The 18,927-nt window shown below is 38.3% G+C and overlaps 1 long non-coding RNA gene and 1 pseudogene across 1 annotated transcript; both read right to left on the bottom strand.

Moving 5' to 3' along the window:
* Window positions 1-1,489: 1,489 nt before the first annotated feature.
* On the bottom strand, window positions 1,490-10,039 carry LOC139722429 (uncharacterized; annotated as a pseudogene).
* A 4,752-nt stretch (window positions 10,040-14,791) lies between these two features.
* On the bottom strand, window positions 14,792-18,141 carry LOC139722417 (uncharacterized). The gene is made up of 4 exons (XR_011710281.1): window positions 18,011-18,141; window positions 17,103-17,381; window positions 16,000-16,116; window positions 14,792-15,167 (listed from the first exon to the last, which is right to left on the bottom strand). It is a non-coding gene; the product is annotated as an uncharacterized lncRNA (long non-coding RNA).
* Window positions 18,142-18,927: the final 786 nt, after the last annotated feature.

The following is an 18,927-nucleotide window of genomic DNA, read 5'->3' on the forward strand; positions in this document are numbered from 1 at the left end:
CCCTCCTATGGTTGAATTGTGCACAGTCATGCATGTACATTAAAAACTACAGATACATAGGCCTTCGCCTTCTGCGAAAACACTGTACCTGCACGTACATACAGTTGGCAGCAAAATTATTCAACCCCTTTCACATTTTGGGCATAAAATAGCACTACAAATTGTGCTGTAAAGTATGAAATATTCATAACAAGACATCATAAAACGCAGTGAATTGTATGTCGTATGCAGAGATGCCAACCATTACGTAATATGCATGAGGTCAAAATTAAAATATGAATAGCTCAACTGCTGAACAATAGTGAAAGATGCGTAACAACAATGACCATACTAACATCAATGAACTGGTGATGAAAGCCTTGAATTCATATGGAAATACACATCATGCATATTCCGTAACGGTTGGCATCTCTGCATATGTAAGGGAAACATAATCTTTGTTTTCCACATGCTATCCAATTGAGATCATTCATGCGTGAAAAAATGATATATTTTGCAAACTTATGTACATTTTCTTGGATTTGTGTGATTATTGGAGCGTTACTTGCAAGCCAGCCCTTGAATATAGGCTCATAAGTCATTTTCTTGAAAGCTGACATGATATTGTATAATTTGATGTCTAATTTCAAATATTTTGGTAGGTATTACTATATTTATAGACATTTTTCAAAGAAAAACTGTTTCATTTTTGTTGCCCCGTTGACTTTTGTACACAGATTATATTTTCATCAAAATTTTATTTTTTATTTCTTCATGAAAGAAATAGAAACAACTGCAGATACTAGAATTGTGTATTAAATTAAAGGGTATTGTCACATCTCTCAGAAAACATACAAAATCATTTGTGATCATTGGTGGTTTGCAAGTTACGCTTCAATAATCACACAAAGGTAAGAAAATATACATTATTTTACATAATGGATCATATTTCTTCATGCATGGGTGATCACAATTACATAACGGGTGGAAAGTAAAGGCAATACATTATCCTTTCTATTGATATACAATGTGATAGGTTTTATGATAACTGGAAAACTGTTTCTTAATTCCAACACAATTTATAGTGTTGATAATGTATAAAACGTGAGGGGGTTGATTAATTTTGCTGCCAACTGTATGTGTTGCCAAGAACCTTGCCATCCCTAACAATTACACCAATACTGAAATAACCCCAAAATGTGTCATATCTATTGGTGTAAATTGACTTCTGTGACCTTTGATTTTGAATCTTGGATCAAAGAATAAAGTTTACCAGTAATATATCATTCTATGATACTTAAAGCAAAGTCCATTTCTGAGGTAGTACTTAGACCCAGTATAAAACTGTAAAACTTTTCATTAAAATGAGCATTGATCTTTTAACTTTGATCCCTATATGGTAATAAAACCTTCCTCTAAAATAACCACTATAACATTAACTATGGCAAACTGTTACAGCCAAAACCTTAGATAAAAATATAAACATCAACACAAACCAAATACGCAACTAGAGTGCCGATTTTAAACAATGGTATGTGCAATCACCATAAGATCAAACCTACGAAACCTTTCGAAAAATACACATCATTCCAAAGCCTTTGTTACTAAATCGTATACATACCATTCCCCTTGAAACATGAAATATGAAACAATGGCATATAAATCAATAATATTTCAAGATATCCTATTGACAACCCCTCCTATGGTTGAATTGTGCACAGTCATACATGTACATTAAAAACTACAGATACATAGGCCTCCGCCATCTGTGAAAACACTGTACCTGCACAAACAATTATGTTGCCAACAGCCTTGCCATTCCTAGCAATTACACCAATACTGAAATAGCCCCCAAACGTGTCATTTTTTTTTTTGGTGTAAATTGACTTTTGTGACCTTTGACTTTGAATCTTGGATCAAATAATAAAGTTTACCAGTAATTTATCATTCCATGATACTTAGATTAAAGTCCATTTCTGAGGTAATACTTAGACCCAGTATAAACATGTAGATATTTTCATTAAAAATGAGCATTGATCTTTTAACTTCGACCCCTAAATGGTAGTAAAACCTTCCTTTAAAATAACCACTATAACATTAACTTTGGCAAACTGTTACAGTCAAAACCCTCAACACAAACCAAATACACAACTAGAGCGCTGATCTTGAACAATGGTATGTTCAATCACCATAAGATGAAACCTACAAAGGCTTTGAAAATACATATCATTCCAAAGCCTTTATTACCATATACATACGATTCTGCTTCTTTCTCAGGTCACACGTAAAATTATAGTCCCCACTTCGTCTCCGAGCACAGAAGAGCTGTCAGATTACCGTGACAAAGGTAAAATAATTGTAACCATAACCCTAAAAAGGAGTCTGATATGAATATACCCTGTTTAATCAACAATGACCATGCAGTCTGATAAAAAAAGTCAATCATATTCAAACCTTATAAAACAAATATTACCCAGTGATAGGTTTTGTGAAACAATAAAAAGAGTATTTCATTCAAGATTATGTGACTCTCTTCCACATTCAACCTAGCAGTTTGTAATTCTGCACAACATTCTTGAGTATAGCTCCTTTCCTTGAAAAGTATTTAAAGAGCATCCATAACCCATAGACCACTATGTAGAATGTGATTAAACTCCTGTCTAAACTCTACGTAGTTATCATAGGTGGATGGCAATTCTATCACGTTACCACAAGTGTGGCCAATGGGCCTCCTCTGGAGACCATCCAAGGAACAGAATGTAACCCTGATATCTGAGTTAGAGAGAATATCTAATCCTGTACAGAACCTAAGAAATCTTCTCAGCATGCCTTGGTTTAGTGACCGCAAGTACTTCTTCAGGTACGTTGATACCGCCTGCTCATTGGGTGAGAGATCCCTTGAGAACTCCAACTTGTCAATCACTTTTTTCGATGTCGGATACAGTGAAGCTTATATATTTCACTTAAGCTTTCCTGGGTCAGCTCATTCTGAAGGTTTTGAAGGACTGGTCTCATGCAGTCAGCAATGTACATTGGCTTTTGGATGATTTCCTTATGGCCCAACTCTGAAAGGAGGCAGCTGAAGTTTTCGTTTGTTGGTACCTTTCGACAATCATAGCCACTCAGGATGTCAATGAGCTCTTCATTGTCTTCGGGGAAATTGCTAAGTGCTGATTTCACGACTTCCTTTTCTGATTCTGGGAGCAAACTTAGGAAGGCCTCCACCATGTCACCATTACAGAACGTGGATCCCCAGATTGCATTAACCATAAAGTCTTGTGCCAACCTGATGGGAAAGTACTTGTGGTCCAACCAGCCTTTTGTGATGATGCGTCCTAGTGCCTGCCATTCCTTCTCCCCATAATCATGTCTCAAGACAGGTATCCTTGAAGAGTCTCCACTTGTCATCTGTTCATACACCTCGTCCCAAAATTGGGTTATAGCATCCTTATATACTCCGTTACCCTGGCCCTTCTCTAGATCCCCATTTTGTAGAATCATATGGACAACAGTATTAGCCTTCAGTATGCTTTCGTCCGAAAAAGCATTCATCATATCTGTTATTAAACAACTTCTTCGAATGAGGAGAACTTCAAATTGTGTTTGGTTAGTTGGAAAGTCATTTGTCTGTTCTTCAACCAGCTCTACATATACAGTTGGCTCATCAGTAATGACTTCAGCCAATATCTGTTCAGCTGGCAATGAGTTAACTGGGTCCCTAATCGTGACATCGAGCTGTTCCTGCACCGGAGTAGAGTGCGATGGCCCAAATGAAATAGTTGGTGAGTCTGCAAGTTCCTTCAATCCCGAAAATAAGGTGCTGGACTTGGTGATGTCATCTTCCAGACAACATACAGATGAAGATGAAGAGTGGGTGCTTGTAGAATGTTCACCAGAATTTAGCGAAATTTCAGGCAAATCAGCTTCACTACTACTTGTATCATATCCATGATCCCTCACATGAACCGTCCTCCTCTTCTTGACCTTTGACTTGCCCTTTGACTTGCCCTTAGATTTGCCATGCTCCTGTACTTTGGACACTGTGCGCAGGTAAAACCTAAGGGTTGGCATTTTTGATCTGCTGTAGAGTTGTCCAACATCTCCTTCAAGAGGCTGCTGTCGAAAGTCCACCAAGGAGCATTCAAAGTTTTCTTTTTCCCCTTTAGCTGAAATGCCATCCGGGAAGAAGAGGTCTTCTACAATTTGTAGCAGTTCAGCAGGCTTGCATAGCTTAGACACAGACAGAGATCTGATGCCTCCTCCGTTCGTCTTACGTACCTGCCTGTATCTGCCTAACATATGATCAAAGTCCATCCATCCGACATCTATTCTTCTGTCCAATTTTTCAGCATTTTTGTTCCCTAGCATTTTATGAGCTCTCCCATAGGAACAACTTGCAGAATCTTCATACCCACTACTATTTTCAGCAACCTCCCTATCTCTTTTCATCCCCAATTTCTGTCTAAGTTTACAAAGAAGCGAGTCTTTTTTGGAAGACTTTGATGAGCTGGTAGACACTTTCTGAGTGCTTTCTTCTGAAAATTTGCGCAGTGCTAGTCTATCCCCCAATAGTGGCACAAACTTCTTGAGCTCATCCTCATCCATCAATAGCAGAATGGAAGCATCAATCTGTAAATAACAAGAAGGTGAGAGAATACATATGAAAAAGAGTTAATTTTTTTTCAGCAAAAAAGAGCACAAGGCTAATTGAGGAAAGGCCAAAACGTAGAAGCATTCCATGTTAACCATGTGCAAAATGAACGTCACTGACAAAGGTGGGCAAGATTTGTCGAGTGCTGTCTTTTATATTTACTTGATTGCTGCATGTATACCGGTTAATAACTACACACTGTCTTAAGAAATGCATTCAAACTATGTATTCAAAGAAACATATTATAAAATTGAAACATCAAACCAGAAATGTCGCTAGGGCGACTGGTATGCCTCCGCAGTATCACATTTTTTCTCCCATAAGGTGCAGTACATACTGCCAATGTGAGACCACAAGTTAATGTAGTGGGCAAATAATCATTATCTGGTGATTATATGCCAAGTTTCAGGACAGTACACGGAGCCACTTTAAACATATGGAAAATGGGTGAAATTTGAGCATTTCACTAGACCTCTGAAATTTGACCTCTGGCCTAGTTCACTCAATATCTAATCAAGTGATTACCCTATCACACTTCATCATTTTGGACCAGGTTTGGGGAAATTTGTTCTTTCCAGTCTTAAGTTATTGCATTGACGGATAAATTTCATGATTTGACTTTGAACTTTGACCTTTGGCCATTAGCCGATTTCACCCAAAATCTAATCAAGTAATTGCCCCATCATAATTTATACTTGGACCAGGTTTGGTAAAAATCCAGCCAAAACTAGAGCACTCGGCCGGGGGACCCGATCGCGAGCACATGTATCCCCCGAACCCACCCCCCATACCCCATTTGGATGATTTTTTAGGCTAAACTGTTGAATAATGTGGCAACTGGGAACCAATGTTTGCACTTTGGGTATTTTTCAGTTGTTGTCACAGAATTTACCTTGTGCCACTACAGGTTATTAGTAGGAGTCTTCAAATACACTGGGTCGTGATCACTGTAGTAGGTGTGTAGTACCCCTGATTGCAGTACAACACAGTCTCTGGTGTATATGTGGTCTAGGAGCTGCTGCCGGACCCGCTTCCTACAAGGCGTCTTTGTTTTACCATAATACACCTTCATGCCAAATTTGAAGATGATCTAAGAAGAACTGCAGCCAGCAGAGCGCTCACAAGAAAATCTCTGCGGCGGACGCGGACGCGGCGGCGCAACGAGGCCAAATCCATATTGTCCTCATTTCTTCATAATGCACCATAATGCACCTTCTTGCCAAATTTGAAGAAAATCGGACAAGAAATGTGGCTGATAGAGCACATACAAGAAATGTGATCTGGCATCCAAGTCGGAACACTGAGGGCGCCCTCACCACAAACTGTTGTGTCCTACATGTTGAATGACCACCCATACACCTCCTTTACAAGTCTGAATAAAATCCATTGGGTAATAATCAAGTTATTGCATAAATAAGCACTTTTGCAAATTTTGACCTGAACAGGGTGACCTTTGTCCCTGTAAAAGCAGAACAGTGGGGGCAGCATTACCAATAGGTATAGGTGTGTAGAATTGACTATGACACATTTACATGTACATACCAAATTTGAAAAAAATCGGTCAAGAAACACAGTCAGGATCGCGCACACAAGCAGACCCTGAAATATTTACCTTTTGGTGTATAGAGACGGAACAAGCGAGGGCGCCACCACTAAAAACAATAGGTGTCTTCATTTCACCATAATGCACCTACATGCCAAATTTGAAGAAAATCGGACAAGAAATGTGGCTGATAGAACACACATAAGAAATGTGATATGGCATCCAAGTCGGAACACTGAGGGCGCCCTCACCACAAACTGTTGTGTCCTACATGTAGAATGACCACCCACACGCCTCCTTAGCAAGTCTAAATAAAATCCATTGAGTAATAATCAAGTTATTGCATAAATAAGCACTTTTCCAAATTCTGACCTGATCAGGGTGACCTTTGACCCTGTAAAAGGTAGAACAGTGGGGGCAGCATTACCAATAGGTATAGGGCTCACACCCGTAAATACAAGGGAATGCCCCAGGCCCCTTCACAAATTCGTACCAAAGATACCAAAATAAATGAAGAAAAAAATTGATTAAAAATCAATGATGTAGTTTGGCAAAAAACTGAATAGCTGTAGATATTGAGTATGAATTCCTCTACAAGTTGCATTTTGGTTGGAAGATGAAAGATTTTCTGGTGGAATTTGAGGGGACTATATTTCATTGGGTACGTGTACGGAAAATGGGTGATTTTTTGAGTGATAAGAACTCGTAGTCTGGCTTTGCGGACCCCTGGACAGAATTTGAACTGAATTATCCACCCTGAGAATTTGATGGATGAAAGGGTATATCTAACTTATCCAGGTTAGTGAAGCTGAAACACCTCATTTCTCCCAGCTGTTTTACAGAATTTTTTGAAATTTGATTTTTAACACACATCCCTATGGGGAAATATTTATGGGTGTGAGCCCTATAGAGGATGCATGCAATGCACACAAGTCTATGGGAAGTATTCATCCCATACAAATTCTGCTGGTTTATGTTGATCTATTGTGTCAGATCTCTTCCTCCCTCCCCCCTTCCCCTTCCTACCCCCCCCCCCCCCCCCCCACCTCTCTCCTCTACCCCCCCCCCCCCCCCCCCCCCCAACTCTGTTTGGCTACAATTTGTTTTCTTATGATGTTGTTGTTATATAGATAGATCTTTGTACATAGCAGGCATCAGTATCACACAACTTTGAATGACTGTGTTATTTTAATGTATTTCTTTGTTTGGCTACCACTGAAACAGGTCAAAATTCATAAAGTTAGTCTGTTTGACAAAACAGAGTCTTTTCAAGTATTTTGTAGGCAATAATGTGATGATGACACCCCCATAATCAAAGATTACTGCCTGCCTCTAGGTATTCATCTTATGAAGAACTGATCCACACTACAGTTTTATTTTTTTTTAAAAACCTCAAAAGGGCATGAGTTTCAAAAATGTCCCTTTGAGAAGTTTTATGACCCTTGAATGTGTAATTTCCCATATGATGTAGGTGCAAATCTCATCAAAAACACATTTATGATGTTTAAAAGTCAAATGAGAAATATGACCTCCACTATAGGGCTCACACCCGTAAATACAAGGGAATGCCCCAGGCCCCTTCACAAATTCGTACCAAAGATACCAAAATAAATGAAGAAAAAAATTGATTAAAAATCAATGATGTAGTTTGGCAAAAAACTGAATAGCTGTAGATATTGAGTATGAATTCCTCTACAAGTTGCATTTTGGTTGGAAGATGAAAGATTTTCTGGTGGAATTTGAGGGGACTATATTTCATTGGGTACGTGTACGGAAAATGGGTGATTTTTTGAGTGATAAGAACTCGTAGTCTGGCTTTGCGGACCCCTGGACAGAATTTGAACTGAATTATCCACCCTGAGAATTTGATGGATGAAAGGGTATATCTAACTTATCCAGGTTAGTGAAGCTGAAACACCTCATTTCTCCCAGCTGTTTTACAGAATTTTTTGAAATTTGATTTTTAACACACATCCCTATGGGGAAATATTTATGGGTGTGAGCCCTATAGGTGTGTAGACTTGACTATGACACATTTACATACCAAATTTGAAAAAAATCGGATAAGAAACATGGCCAGTATTGTGCACAAAAGCAGACCCTGAAAATTTTACCTTTTCATGTATAAAGACGGAACAAGCAAGGGCGCCACCACCAAAAACAATAGGCTTCTTTGTTTTACCATGATACACCTATATGCCAAATTTGAAGATGATCCGAAAAGAACTGCAGCCGGTAGAGCGCTCACAAGAAAATCTCTGCGGCGGAGACGGCGGCACAACGAGGCCAAATCCATAGTATCCTCCGAACTCTGTTCGGGGGATACAATTACTCAAGTTCTCACGTAAACGAATGTGGACGGATGTACGGACGGACGGACGGACGGACGGACAACCCGAAAACATAATGCCTCCGGCACCACTTCGTGGCGGAGGCATAAAAAGCTTTACCTTTATGCTTTACGATTTCCTTAGCTATACCACGGCTTGATATCAGCAGGCACCCGGAACACATGGGCGCCTAAAATTCAGGTCTGGGAGCCCAAAAGTGAACAATTTCAATACAGAGCCCAATACAAGGGGAGCCTGGGATGTCTGGACCTCTAACCAAAAGAGTTAGTGTGGAGCCCTGGCTATACAAATGCAAATGTTTCATGTTTATTTCATGGATAAGATATATCATACCACTCTCATAATAACTGCCCCTATACAAGCCTTAGGACACTATCCCCCCCCCCCCCCCCGGGGGGGGGGGGGCACTTCCATTACAAGGCGGACACCATGCTCGTACAGAAAAGAACATAAAAGGGGTTGTGTTTCACAGATGATGTATGCGCATACAGTGAAAAGGATATCAAACTTGACAAAATCGGGGAAAAGGGTATACTTTTACAACAGCTAATTTACTTGTTTAGAGTGGGAAAAACCTGACAAAATTAATACTTGTTTGGGTATTCTGAGATGAAGTCTAATTACTTGTTTAGGGTCCATTTTGAAAGTTCATGTACGAGCATGGTGTCCAACTTGTAATGACAGTGCCCCCCCCCCCCCCCAACTATTTCAAAAATTGATCTCACCTTTTCTTCTCTCATCCGTTCTATAACACTTCTGTCCATGCCTCTTTCCTCCATAAATGCACACAAATCCATCTTGATAAACCTACAATAAACAACAAAAAAGTGTTAATTAGACATTAATCTAATAATCATGGAGGTGCTTGTAAAAATTAGATGATTATACATGTAGGCCTATGTTGCCAAGTTATTCTACCAAATCACACAGAAATGTGTATTTCGAAATCAAAGTAATATATATGCGAAAGAATGAGATAAGGGAACTGACGTAGCGCTTAATTCCTTTCTTTATTTTATACAAGCTTTCGGCCCCTGGCCTTCATCGACTCTGTACAATCAAGAAATGACAAAAATAGACACCAAATGGATGATAAATGAACACAAACTAAGGTGAACAAGTGTTCTGTGGATGACAGCTGCTATGTCAAAAGAAATTAAGTTCAGATATAGATAAACACAATAATAAACACAAACTAAGGTGAACAAGTGTTGTGTGGATGACAGCTGTTATGTCAAGAGAAACTAAGTACAGATATGTCTATATAGCTATCTACATTGCTTGAGTGTACTTTGAGGACAAGTAACATTTTTTTTTTATAGCTAGAAGGTGGAATTTTCAGCTGGCTTGCCTCGCTTGCTCGCAAAATAAAAAAACGAAATATGGTTCATACTCTGAGTAAAGGTTCAAATCGCCTAAAGTTTTCATTCAAGTAATGAGGATGTACCTCTGTGGTATTGTTTGAAAACATTTTTTGTGGTTAACTGGCAGCAAAAAAACAGGTCCTACATCCCCCCCCCCCCCCGCTTATTTAGTCTATCCTTCATGTTGGAACCTCCCAAACCCTTTCCCTGCTCAGTCCTTTACTCCGTGGCCGAGGATATTCGGCATCACTCAACCCCCCATAATGAAACTTTGCCTAAATGGTTAGGCCTATTCAACAGAGTGATAAGTTGCCTAAGTGGATATTAGCCAAAGTGGGTTTAGCTCAAATGTGAATTAGACATAAAGGTAATTAGAAACTTACAAGAGACCCGCGGGTCTAGCGCTCACCTGAGTATCGCAAGTTTACCTTTCACGCAGTCACTAATCTAAATTATTCACAGCTCTACTAAAATTTGACCAGGCATTCTCAAGTAGAAGATGAAAATGTACAATAAGGGCCCAAATTTTTTTAAGATTCCTTAATTTGGGGGATTGGGGCCCCCTGGGGCCCTCTGGGTGGGGCATGGTGCCCATTTTGATAAATTGAGATCCTGACCCCCTAGGGATGCTACCTGCCAAGTTTGACGAAATCCATCATGAGGTTTTCAGGAAGAAGATGAAAATGTACAATTCAGGCCCCCATTTGGACCTTCCCAACCCCCCCCCCCCCCCCCCTCGTCCCCAAAGAGGGGCACCCCTGGATCTGCTATGAACAAACTTGAAACTACAGTCATTAATGTACTCACTTATAGTATTATCTTAGCTCTATAACTTCTGATTCTACAGAAGATTTTTTTTTAAAGATTCCTTCATTTTGGGGGTTTGGGCCCCCCTGGGGGCCCCTGGGTTGGGTATGGTGCCCATTTTAACAAATTGAGATCCTAACCGTTGGGATGCTACCTGCCAAGTTTGGTGAAAATTGGTCATGGGGTTCTCAAGAAGAAGATGAAAATGTACAATTTAGGCCCCATTAGGACCCCTCCCCACCCCCTCCCCTGGGTCCCAAGGGGGGGCACCCCTGATTCTGCCATGAACAAACTTGAAACTACAGTCATCAATGTACTAACTCATAGTATTAACTTAGCTCTATCACTTCTGGTTCTAGAGAAGAAGATTTTTACAGATTTCTTTAATTTGGGGGGTTTGGGCCCCTCTGGGGGCCCCCTGGGTGGGGCATGGTGCCCATTTTAAGAAATTAAGTTCCTAACCCCCTAGGGATGCTACCTGCCAAGTTTGATGAAAATCGGTCCTAGGGTTTTCAAGAAGAAGATGAAAATGTAAAAAGTTTACACACGACGGACGACGCACGACGGACGCCGGACGAAGGGCGATCGCAATAGTTCACTTTTAAGAGCCTTTGGCTCAGGTGAGCTAAAAATGAATAATAGACAGAATGATGATTAGACGAATCAAATATTAGACAAGCTGGTGACTAGACCAACTGGCAAACAGACTAAGTGGTGTTAGACTTGATTGAATGGACAGACCAATTAGACGTTAGACTGAATGGTCATTAGACCAAATGGTCATAGAGTTTAGACCAAATGGCCATTACACCAAATGTACTTTAGACTTTAGACTAACTGGTCAGTAGACTAATTGATAAGTAGCCTAAGTGGTTATCACTTAAGACAAAATGAAACTTTGCCTAAATGCAATTTACCCGTGATACATATACAAACTATTACTACGTTTGAAGACCATATAAATGTCAAACCCCATGCATAATATATTATTATTAGCTGCTCCATTCATTAACCCTTAATAATAATATAAGTCCTAGCACGTTTTAGCCGACCGGTTCTCAAAGACCAGACTTAAGCACCACATGCTTTGGCCTGGAAATATTGTGCCTAAGCCCCCATATTGACGATGGAAGCTAGATTTTTAAATGTTGACATTGTTTTGGAATTTCACTACTGAACTTAGATCACCGTCAGTGACTTTTTCTCTGTGTGTAATGCAGGCGCGCCGGAAGCAATTCTGGATTGGGGGGGGGGGGGGGCAAACATCCCAGGGGGCTCCCTTTTTTGAAGGGGAGGGGGCTCAGTGGCATACACAGGGGGCGATACGACGCGTAAAAATTTTCAAAGAAATTTGAAAGCGAGGGAGCGAAGTGAATGAGCTGGTTACGAGCACTGGCATAAATTACACATATAATCTTTCATTTTGTGAGCAAGCAAAGGGAGCGAGCAAAAAAAATAACACATTTTTCTAAGTTACAGTGTACATTAATACAACATTTTCTTTCCAACTCTTCTCCTTTTTCTTCCTCTTCCTGTCCCCCCCCCCCCCCCCCGCTTCCGGCACCAATGATGTGATGTGTTGATTTGCATGTGTTTTTTGATACTTAAGTGCCCTTGCGTGTGAAAATGTGAAGTTATTATTTGCGGTCGAATGACGGGCACTTTATCCAGTTTGATGGAAATATCGCTAAAAAATCAAAGTTATTTTGTTGTTTTTGTTGCTGTTCCTATTCTCTTATCTCAAGTCAAGAGGAGCAACAAAACTGAGTGATCCATTTGCTGTTGTTGTTGTTGTTGCTTTTTTTTTAAAGAGTAGGCCTAATAAAACTCGTTTAGTAAGGTTTTAGGGATTTTGTTTTGCAGTTTAACTTAAGAATAAATGAAATAATATGCAGTTCCCAGACCCAGTGCGATCTGATAATTAACGTTTGCACAAAATAGCACTGGCAGCAGAGACCATCCAGAGTCATGAGACCCCCTACTGGCCCTAGGCGGCCCTATTCCATAAGGGGTGTCTTGCAATCGGACTAAGTTAGGTCTATATACAGTCAGCTTATAAACACACACACACACAAATCAATATAGAACTAGACCCTGGCCTAGACTAGGGTGATTTCATTCGGCGATAGTCTACAGTATAGATCTAAAAGTAATAGACCTAGACTCTAACTATTAGATTTACAGACTAACGTTAATAGACCCTAGACCACTTTCTATATCTGCTCCACTGAGACTAGATTCTACATCTGGCTTCGCCGTATTCTTCTCGAAGAGAGCTTAAAAATAAAATGTTCAAAGACTCATCCAACCTGACAGATTTTTTTCTGATTAGGTCCAGATGTAATGAAGTTAGACCCCAGCCTAGGTCTCTAGGTCTAATTTAGACTAGTCTATTTAGTCTAGTCTATTTAGATCTACATCTGAGTTGCTGTTACTAGTGTCACTGATAGTGTTAGACCCCAGTCCCCTATCTTGATTCTTATCTAATTCAGACGTAGACATAGACCCAACAGTTGTTAGATCTAGTCTAAATTCTAGAGCTACAGTCCTAGTTAGTCCCAATGTTAGTCCCCTAAAACTAAAGGCTAAAGTTTAGGGAACTAACTTTAGGACTAACGTAAAGTTTAGGGAACTAACGTTAGGACTAACTTCAGATCATCTAGGTCTAGAATCTAGACTAGATCGATCTAGGTCTATTTCTACGCCTGCATTAGATAAGAATTAAGATATATCAAACTTTAACTGTTAGTGTAAGATCGTGGTTTCTGTCACCACTCACGAGCGCGCACGTCTTCACTGTGTGCAAAGCGGTGGGAGTTAATCACCAGCAGCGACGAAATGAACGGTAATGAATGGAGTATGAAATGCGTGGTGAGAGAAACCACGATAATGCCAATATTATTGTTATCATTCAATCATTGATTAATTGGGGGGAGTAATCTTACACAATGAAAAGCAGGCATATCTACGATATGACAGACTACGAATCTTCCGATGATGTCCTACCCGAAACTCAGGGCAAGCTGTCCAGTCCAAGTTCTCACAAGACATGAGCTATGCCACGGGCATGCCCCTCGCCAGCTAAATGTGCGGGTGACGTGATCACAGCCACTATAAAACGCGCATGCAGCGCAGGGGAAGTGACAAAAGTAGGATCCGTAATCTGTTTTTACAGATTATAATCTGTTTAAACAGATTAGTAGAAATACTGTAATCTGTTATAACAGATTATAATCTGTTTAAACAAATTGGTTGAATTACTGTAATCTGTTTAAACAGATTAGTAGAAATACCGTAATCTGTTTAAACAGATTAGAAGAAATACCGTAATCTGTTATAACAGATTATAATCTGTTTTGAACAGATTAGTTGAATTACTATAATCTGTTTAACAGATTAGTAGAATTACCGTAATCTGTTATTACAGATTATAATCTGTTTAAACAGATAAGAAGAAATACCGTAATCTGTTTAAACAGATTAGTAGAAATACCGTAATCTGTTATAACAGATTATAATCTGTTTAAACAGATTAGTTGAAGTAATGTAATCTGTTTAAACAGATTAGAAGAAATACCGTAATCTGTTTAAAACAGAAAGTAATGTAATCTGTTTAAACAGATTAGAAGAAATACCGTAATCTGTTTAAACAGATTAGTAGAAATACCGTAATCTGTTATAACAGATTATAATCTGTTTAAACAGATTAGAAGAAATACCGTAATCTGTTTAAACAGATTAGTAGAAATACCGTAATCTGTTATAACAGATTATAATCTGTTTAAACAGATTAGTTGAAGTAATGTAATCTGTTTAAACAGATTAGAAGAAATACCGTAATCTGTTTAAACAGATTAGTAGAAATACCGTAATCTGTTATAACAGATTATAATCTGTTTAAACAGATTAGTTGAAGTAATGTAATCTGTTTAAACAGATTAGTAGAAATACCGTAATCTGTTATTACAGATTATAATCTGTTTAAACAGATTAGTAGAAATAGTAGTTTTTTTTTCTCCGTGGCACTAATGGTCTTTCGTACCTTCATACTTCTTCAATGTATACTCAATAAGCTTGGAACCAATTCCCAAAGTACTGAGAAAGAAATGTTTGCACACTCGTTCCCTTTGTGATGTGAGCGGGAGATGGTATTTGTACATGTGACGCACTCGCTTCTGACTTTTTCTCTTTTTTCTAGGTATTGCTTTGGACCGAGAAATATGGTGATGAATAAAATCTCGCTGACGGGTGTAGGAGCCCGTTTTCCAGTAATCCTCGAACAATGTTTTCCTGTCTTCATCAGAGAACTTAGAGAAGCACTTATGGGGACATTTTGTGTTACACTTCTTTCCTATCTTTCTGGCAGGGATTGTTTTATTACGTACAACATATTCCTCTCCCCGATTACGTTTTCTTGACTGCTGTCTTTTCTTCCATTCTTCTGGATTCCGTTTTCTCTTCCTCCCACGTTTCTGAAATAGAAAATAACACATGATTAACTCTTTCTTTCTCCTTGCTACAAGTAGCACACAGAATGTAAAAAGGAAATTTGTTTCATAAGTTTATTGTAAAAAAGTGGGAATATACTGAAGGTTTAAAAATAATCCACAGAAACATGTCAATATGCAAGTGAAAAGTCAATATTAGATATGGGCCATGTTTCGTGAATACAAAGGTACTGTCCTACACTGAACCGTTTAGCGTCTAAAAACGTATGCGTTTTTCAGCGAGTTTACAAACGTAAATTAGAGGTCGAAAAAACGGCACGAGGCAGTTCTCATATTAGTTTCCCTAAAATTCTGCAACAGTAAGTAATAATGATAATAATGATTGATGAGATTTGTAATGCGGCAAATCCACTCTGTAGAATGCTCCACGCGAAAATAGAAGAGTAAGATAGAAAGTAAATTATTAATACAAGGCATGGGTAATCAAAAGGTAGCATTAAAGAAGTGAGTTTTAAACTACTTTTAAAGGACTCTGATGAAGAGCAAAGTTTATTTAACTAAAAGGAGATTATTCCATACAGTGGAACCAGTCTGATCCTTGTGTGCCCCAAGTTGTAGCGAATTTTGGAATTTAGAATTTAGAAACTAAATTTCTGGCGCGTTTGCAATGGACTTGATTGTAAGCTATTGCAAGTCTGTAATTGAACTACAGTACATAACCTGTGTATGAAGAGCCAATCACACTTTCCGAAATAAGCAGTTACTAAGTGTAGATAATGATTTGACAGAGATTTTTGTTGTTGAAATACTGCTCATATTATCATAATTCATGACACCTTTTATATCATATAATCACCTCAGACTGACTGTCTTGAACCTCGTGCATGTTATCTTCATGTTGGGTATGCTGACCCTCTTGATGCTCGAGGGAGTCACGGTCACCTTGATCTTGCTCCGTCTCATTTATTTCATCCTTCGAGTGATATATGGAGACAAGAAGCCAACGTAAGAGCATTATCTGAATATCTAAGTGGACTCAGTAAAACAAAAAGAAACAGAGAATACAAAAAGGGGGTTAAATTTTTAGCAAAGTTTTCATTAGCCTTTCAAAAGCTTTGAAGGTGCCTGTGATGACATGTTAATAGTTTTAACTGAAAGCCCATGCTGTCTTCAGGGAACTATGTTATAAATTCACAAATCTATGAATTAAGAATAAAAAATATCGCTTTTATTCAAAACACGGGAAGAGGCTGCTATCGTTCTGCCTGGCTAAATTTGAAGGAGCTTAGTCAACTGCCGTTATGCCATCAGGAGAAATAAGCAAAATGCTAGTACAAGCACAATTGATATGATTGTTTTAATAAGTTTGTGATTTAGAGGACTTATTGATAAGGAGAGCCTTAAAGACATTATGTCCCTTTTGCATTGAATTTGTGTATACAATTGATGTAAAACAATAAGGTATATAATGAAGAAGACACTGTTACAAAAACCTTTGTGTAGTTTTTAGACCTGTAGGGTCTTCATTTGTAAAGTACAAACTACCGTTATAATTTGAATTTATTTTTTCGAACCTCGAAAAGATATATTAGTCTCTGACACAGTCCTTTTTAATTACTTTTTACAAAATATTAAATAATGTCTTCTATAATGTACATTATGTTCATAATGTGTTTTGTAATTTAAATTACACACAGATAACTATTATTTCAACAAACAAAACTTCCAAGTGTCTGAGCAAGACTATCTATCATGCACTGTTTACGTGCATTATTTGAATTTTACATGATTTAACTATTTCACATTTTGAATATACAACTTGCCCACCATGCTCTAGGGTTTACAGATGTTTGGATGGTTTTCTGCTGATCTGCAAAAAGGACGATATGTCTTTAATTGTGTGATTGCTTGTTGTCACACTGATTTACATTTGAAAGAGAAGAAAAAAATCCGTATTACCTTCTGCTGTTCAGCATCATCAAGGTTAAGTGAGACCTCCGGGTCTGGCTGCTCACGGTCGCTTCGCTCTCGCTCGAAGTCTGCATGGTTAAGTGAGACCTCCGGATCTTGCTGCTCACGGTCGCTTCGCTCTCGCTCGAAGTCTGCATGGTTAAGTGAGACCTCCGGATCTTGCTGCTCACGGTCGCTTCGCTCTCGCTCGAAGTCTGCATGGTTAAGTGAGACCTCTGGATCTTGCTGCTCACGGTCGCTTCGCTCTCGCTCGAAGTCTGTAACATCCTACATATATATAATTATATAATATATATATATATATATATATATATATATATCAGAATCAAACAGAAATTTAATTCTCATAAAGAACTAAACGTAATTTTAATTATCTATAATTAGTACGAGTCACCCACAATGCATCAAAACATATCTGGTTTCAATTCCGACACTATTTCCGTTTACATGTGAACGAAGTGTTGAAGATTTCTTGTTTAGTTCTTATGCTATCTGCATTAGTTTGTTCGCAAGAAGAAATCAATATTAAAAATATTAGTTCATTTCCATTGACTTAAGTTTTTGTTTGATTTTGATTACAACATAGAAACATTAGAAATAATCATATGTTGTGGTACAGTCTCTGAAGAATTAGAATAAATATTGACTGGCAATGTTTATCACATTCAAGTTCATGTATGCATAATATTATATTGAATAACGAGCTCCAAGCTTACTGTAAGTCACCATGACAATATTTTTTATGAGAAGTTCATGAAAATAACAATAGTATGTCAAGGTCTGTCTACTATGTCAAGTATGTGAAACCTCACGCGGAATTATTGGTGAACTGTTAGTATTTAGTTTCTTTTTGATATTTTTAAATTAAAGCTTAGACTTAACGTGCTAACTCTTACCTCCCAAGCTTTGCCATCGTGACAACTGCAAGGATCCTTTGCGACAAAATGTTCATAGCAGATCAGCTTCCAACATGTCATACATTCCTGGTAAACTTCACGAGTACATCCTCTATTACAACAGAACATAGGCAGGCCCTGTTGCAGTTCATACAACGACTCAGGAAATGCTTGACTTATATCCAAGAAAGTACCTAAAATGGAAAACAAGTTAACACTCGTTGCCGAATTCCAATCACTTTAACTTTTCATTTATATTTCCATTCAATTGATCAAATGCATCTTTTTAGTAAAACAACTAATTACTTTGAATGATTCCAAACACATTATCAAATGTCAGTTGCCTTATTGCTCACTTGTGTTTTAAGGGGGCGTGGCTCATTTCCATTTTGGAGATGGCTTACTTCAAGTCTTCGACAACAGATTCATTTTCATGTTTTCACACTAATGAAATTATAACCTCTTCGCCCGATATGTTAGAGAGGACTTGTATGTTGTTTTATCTTACACTTTCAAATCAATATTCCCTTATGACCATGAATTAGGTAATTACGTAGAATGTGACAGCCAACATTGTTTTTCTGTTACCAACTCATGGCTTAAGTAATACATAAAATTATATTTCACACAAATAATACCCCACCGTCGTTACCAAGAAAAATGGGGTAGCACTGGAAAATGACATATGCCACTTATTCATATTAATTCACTTCCCAAATTTTAATAAGATTTTGTTGATATTATAACCATGTGATATTTATTTCAACTGTAAGAACGTATACAGGAATTCTGTATCGTGTCTGCTTTGCTATCCTGCTCCTTAATTCAGTTTCCGGACTGCATACAATAATAATTTTATTTCACTAGGGTTTGCAGACTTGACATCGAATGGATGGTCATAAATGGAATTTAACAAA

Source organism: Diadema antillarum, unplaced genomic scaffold, assembly GCF_040938485.1.
Source record: "Diadema antillarum isolate AM-2024a unplaced genomic scaffold, OU_Dant_1.0 scf00000165, whole genome shotgun sequence".
Taxonomy (NCBI): Eukaryota; Metazoa; Echinodermata; class Echinoidea; order Diadematoida; family Diadematidae; genus Diadema; species Diadema antillarum.